This window comes from Carcharodon carcharias, chromosome 2 (genome assembly GCF_017639515.1).
Source record: "Carcharodon carcharias isolate sCarCar2 chromosome 2, sCarCar2.pri, whole genome shotgun sequence".
NCBI classification, from domain to species: domain Eukaryota; kingdom Metazoa; phylum Chordata; class Chondrichthyes; order Lamniformes; family Lamnidae; genus Carcharodon; species Carcharodon carcharias.
In genome coordinates this window covers 211,407,568-211,413,567 of record NC_054468.1, presented here as the reverse complement: position 1 = coordinate 211,413,567, position 6,000 = coordinate 211,407,568, and positions in this window count along the sequence as shown.

Below are 6,000 nucleotides of genomic sequence, written 5' to 3'. Positions count from 1 at the left end.
TCAGCAACAGAAATGTATTTAACCACAATCTGTAACCTCATAGCTTAGCAAATCCCCCACTCTACTATTACCATCAAGCTGGGGGGTCAATTCTGGTTTAATGAAAATTGCAGGAGTGCATGTCAGGAGCAGCACCAGGCATACCTAAAAATGAGGTGTCAGCCTGGTGAAGCTACAACACAGGACCATCTACATGCCAAACAGCAGAAGCAGCATACGATAGGCAGGGATAATCCCACAACCAATGGATCAGATCTGCACTCCTGCCACATCCAGTCATGACAAATACTGCACAATTAAACAACTAATGGGAGGAGCAGGCTCCATAAATATCCCCACCCTCAATGATGGGGCGGGCCCAGCATATCAGTGCAAAAGCCAAAGCTGATGTATTTGCAATCATCTTCAGCCAGAAGTGCCAAGTAGATGATTCATTTCGGCCACCTCCTGCAGTATCCAGCATCCCAGATGCCGGTCTTCAGCCAATTTGATTCACTCCATATGCTATCAATAAAAGACTGAAGGCAAGGATCCTAACAACATTCCAGCAATAGTACTGAAGACTTGTGTTCCAGGACTAGCCAAGCTGTCCCAGTAAAGCTACAAAACTAGCATCTACCAAACAATGTAGAAAGTTTCCCAGACATGTCCTGAACACAAAAAGCAGGACAAATCCAACCCAGCCATTTACACCCAATCAGTCTACCCATGGTGAACAGCAAAGTGATGGAAGGAGTCATCATCAGTGCTATCAAGTGGCACTTGCTCAGCAATAACATGTTCATTGATGCTCAGTTTGGGTTCCACCAGGGCCACTCAGCTCCTGACCTCATTATAGCCTTCATCCAAACATGGACAAAAGAACTGAACTCCAGAGGTGAGGTGAGAGTGACTGGCCTTATCAGCATTTGACTGAGTGTGGCATCAAGGAGCCCTAGCAAAACTAGAGTCAATGGGAATCAGAGGGAAACGCTCCACTGCCTGGAGTCATACCTAACATAAAGGAAGATGGTTGTGGTTGTTGAAAGTCAATCATTTCAGCCCTGGGACATCGCTGCAGAAGTTACTCATGGTAGTGTCTGAGTCCCAACCATCTTCAGCTGCTTCATTAATGACATTACCTCCATCATAAGGTCAGAATGAGAATGTTTGCAGATGATTGCACAATGTTCAGCACCATTCGCAACTCCTCAGATGCTGAAGCAGTCCATGTCCAAATGCAGCAAGGCCTGGACAATATCCAGGGTTGGGCTAACAAGTGGCGAGTAACATTTGCGCCATACAAGTGCCATGCAATGGCCATCTCCAACAGAGAGAATCTAACCATTGCCCCTTGGCATTCAATGGCATTACCATGGCTGAATCCCCCATTATCAACATGCTGGCGGTCACCATTGACAAGGAACTTACCAAGACCAGCCACATAAAGACTGTGACTACAACAGCAGGTCAGAGGCTGGGAATTCTGCAAAAAGTTACTCACCTCCTGACTCCCCAAACTCTGCCCATTATCTACAAGGCACAAGTCAGGATTGTAATAGAATACTCTCCGCTTGCCTGGTTGTGTATAACTCCAACAACACTCAAGAAGGTCAACACTATCCAAGACAAAGCAGCCCACCTAGCTGGCACTCCATCCACAACCTTCAACATTCACTCCCTCCACCACTGATGCACAGTAGAAGCAGTGTCTACCATCTTCAGAGATGCACTGCAGCAACTCATCAAGGCTTCTTCAACAGCGCCTTCCAAACCCATGACCACCTAGAAGGTCAAGGGCAGCAGATGCATTGGAACACCACCAACATAGACAAGTTCCCCTCCAGGTCACACACCATTCTGATTTGGAACTATATTGTTGTTCCTTCACTGTCACTGGGTCAAAATTCTGGAACTCCCTCCCTAACAGCACTGTAGGTATATGTACACCACATGGACTGCAGCGGTTCAAGAAGGCAGCTCACCACCATCTTCTCAAGGGTAATTGTGTATAGGCAATAAATACTGGCAAATGAAAAAAAAGGGTTGACGGAGGTGTGATTGACGAAATGGCCTCCGCTGTGCTGTGGGATTCTATGATTTTTGACCAGGTAAAATTTAATGCAGGACAAGATACATAGAACAACATTTTAGATAGCTTGGGGTTTTAACATAGGATAATGGAGAAAACATTCAAGTAGTCAAGTCTGGAGTGTAAGGAATGTTTATAATGGTTTCAATGGAGATTGTGCTCATTCAAGGTTGGAGAAAGCAATGGTACTAAAGTAGAAATAAACAGTCTTTGTAAAGGACGGGATCTGGGGTTTAAAGCCAAGGTCAGAATTGAAAAGGGTGCTGAGGTTGCCGACAAGGGTGCTGAGGTTGCCGACTGTAGGCTTCAACCTGGGAAAGGAGCCAGGAAGGAGCATGTAGTCAATGACATGCAGTGTTGTTTCTGGCAAGGGGAGAAGCTGTGGCAAAAATAATGGTCCTCCCAATGTTGAACAGGAGGACCGATATGAAACAAGTGAGGGTGTTGCGGAGGACTTTAGACTTCTGTCTGAAATGGACACAAAGTTGGAAGAATAGCTGCACCACTCACACTGATCCTGCGTGGGAAATCCAAACCATTTTTGGATTTTGGCCTCAATTAACTGTCACCAGTGAGATTTGAGCAGTATGGTGTCCTGCTGCAGCTGACCAATTGTAATAGGGTGCAGATTCAGTACTCCCCCACGGCAAGTCAGCAGCAGGTCCCTAGACCCACGAAAATATAAAAGATCTATTTGGTCCTTAAGACCATGCAACTGGCATGAGACTCCTATATGCATACTTAAGCAACCATATGCCCAAAATAGGCAGACATGCTGCTCAACTATTTACAGGAGCACCTAAAAATTACATCTGATGGGTTTTTGATATCACTGGGGAAGATTGAAGATGCCCTAGCCCCCCTTTTAGGCTGCCAGCTGTTAACTTCTAGGAGAAAAATGGATAGAGGCCATTTGAAGGTGGCCATTAGATGTCAAACAAGCAGACTGGCTGGCAGCAGAGGTTTTGGAGAAATGGAGTCATCTGAAAGTTAACTGCCTGTCAGTAGAACAAAGGGTAGTACAAGACAGCCTCTGGGGGCAGCAGTATGGGAGAGGAAAGAGAGACCATTTGTTGGAAATGCATTGGCTGCTGCCAGAGGTCAGAATGAAAGTAAGAGCAGTTCCATGGAACTGGATGATAGAAGAGTTGAATGTTAACCATGGAGTCCATTGTTAACCCTGTTGAATGCTGTAGAGACACCAAGAAGGCAAAATGCATTCCCATTAATCTTACCAAGGATATCATCATAACTTAAATTGAGCTGTTCTAGCACTGTGAGCAGGGCAGAAGTTGAGCTACAGGAATTCAAGCAGGAATGTCAGGAAAAATTGGGTCGGAGCAAGGTGGTGAAGTGGCATTCTAAGATTTTCACAAGAAGGCAAGGTTAGAGATGAGGTGGTATTATGGAGAAGACAGTTGGGTTTTCTCATCCATCTCTTCTGCCATCCAACCCCATGGGACCACTTTTGTTTGGCTTGACCCCAGATTTCAGTGCATTTCCAGAAAACATTTGGGCAGAAAATGGATTTAAAAGATTGGATTGTAACATTGGTTTTAAAAGCAAAAGGAATAGTTCATGAGGAAAGGGCTGATAACATGTGGAACCAGGAAGAGGAAAGAATAAAAACAAAAAAATTGCGGATGCTGGAAATCCAAAACAAAAACAAAAACAGAATTACCTGGAAAAACTCAGCAGGTCTGGCAGCATCGGCGGAGAAGAAAAGAGTTGACGTTTCGAGTCCTCATGACCCTTCGACAGAACTTGAGTTCGAGTCCAAGAAAGAGTTGAAATATAAGCTGGTTTAAGGTGTGTGTGTGGGGGGCAGAGAGAGAGAGAGAGGTGGAGTGGGGGTGTGGTTGTAGCGACAAACCAGCAGTGATAGAAGCAGATCATCAAAAGATGTCAACAACAATAAAACAAAAGAACACATAGGTGTTAAAGTTGGTGATATTATCTAAACGAATGTGCTAATTAAGAACGGATGGTAGGGCACTCAAGGTATAGCTCTAGTGGGGATGGGGAGAGCATAAAAGATGTAAAAAAAAAATAATAATTTTTTTTTTCTTTTTCTCTTTTTATAATGGAAATAGGTGGGAAAAGGAAAATCTATATAATTTATTGGAAAAAAAAGAAAAGGAAGGGGGAAACAGAAAGAGGGTGGGGTGGGGGAGGGAGCTCACGACCTAAAGTTGTTGAATTCAATATTCAGTCCGGATGGCTGTAAAGTGCCTAGTCGGAAGATGAGGTGTTGTTCCTCCAGTTTGCGTTGGGCTTCACTGGAACAATGCAGCAAGCCAAGGACAGACATGTGGGCAAGAGAGCAGGGTGGAGTGTTAAAATGGCAAGCGTCAGGGAGGTTTGGGTCATTCTTGCGGACAGACCGCAGGTGTTCTGCAAAGCGGTCACCCAGTTTACGTTTGGCCTCTCCAATGTAGAGGAGACCACATTGGGAGCAATGAATGCAGTAGACTAAGTTGGGGGAAATGCAAGTGAAATGCTGCTTCACTTGAAAGGAGTGTTTGGGTCCTTGGACGGTGAAGAGAGAGGAAGTGAAGGGGCAGGTATTGCATCTTTTGCGTGGGCATGGGGTGGTGCCATAGGAGGGGGTTGAGGAGTAGGGGGTGATGGAGGAGTGGACCAGGGTGTCCCAGAGGGAGCAATCCCTACGGAATGCCGATAGGGGGGGTGAAGGGAAGATGTGTTTGGTGGTGGCATCATGCTGGAGTTGGCGGAAATGGCGGAGGATGATCCTTTGAATGCGAAGGCTGGTGGGGTGATAAGTGAGGACAAGGGGGACCCTATCGTGTTTCTGGGAGGGAGGAGAAGGCGTGAGGGTGGATGCGCGGGAGATGGGCCGGACACGGTTGAGGGCCCTGTCAACGACCGTGGGTGGAAAACCTCAGTTAAGGAAGAAGGAGGACATGTCAGAGGAACTGTTTTTGAAAGTAGCATCATCGGAACAGATGCGACGGAGGCGAAGGAACTGAGAGAATGGGATGGAGTCCTTACAGGAAGCGGGGTGTGAGGAGCTGTAGTCGAGATAGCTGTGGGAGTCGGTGGGTTTGTAATGGATATTGGTGGACAGTCTATCACCAGAGATTGAGACAGAGAGGTCAAGGAAGGGAAGGGAAGTGTCAGAGATGGACCACGTGAAAATGATGGAGGGGTGGAGATTGGAAGCAAAATTAATAAATTTTTCCAAGTCCCGACGAGAGCATGAAGCGGCACTGAAGTAATCATCGACGTACTGGAGAAAGAGTTGTGGAAGGGGGCCGGAGTAGGACTGGAACAAGGAATGTTCCACATACCCCATAAAGAGACAGGCATAGCTGGGGCCCATGCGGGTACCCATAGCCACACCTTTTATTTGGAGGAAGTGAGAGGAGTTGAAGGAGAAATTGTTCAGCGTGAGAACAAGTTCAGCCAGACGGAGGAGAGTAGTGGTGGATGGGGATTGTTCAGGCCTCTGTTCGAGGAAGAAGCTAAGGGCCCTCAGACCATCCTGGTGGGGGATGGAGGTGTAGAGGGATTGGACGTCCATGCTGAAGAGGAAGCGGTTGGGGCTAGGGAACTGGAAATTGTTGATGTGACATAAGGTGTCAGAGGAATCACGGATGTAGGTGGGAAGGGACTGGACAAGGGGAGAGAGAAGGGAGTCAAGATAATGAGAAATGAGTTCTGTGGGGCAGGAGCAAGCTGAGACGATCGGTCTACCGGGGCAGTTCTGTTTGTGGATTTTGGGTAGGAGATAGAAGCGGGCTGTCCGAGGTTGGGCGACTATCAGGTTGGAAGCTGTGGGAGGGAGATCCCCAGAGGAGATGAGGTCAGTGACAGTCCTGGAAACAATGGCTTGATGTTCAGTGGTGGGGTCATGGTCCAGGGAGAGGTAGGAGGAAGTGTCTGCGAGTTGACGCTCAGCCTCCGCG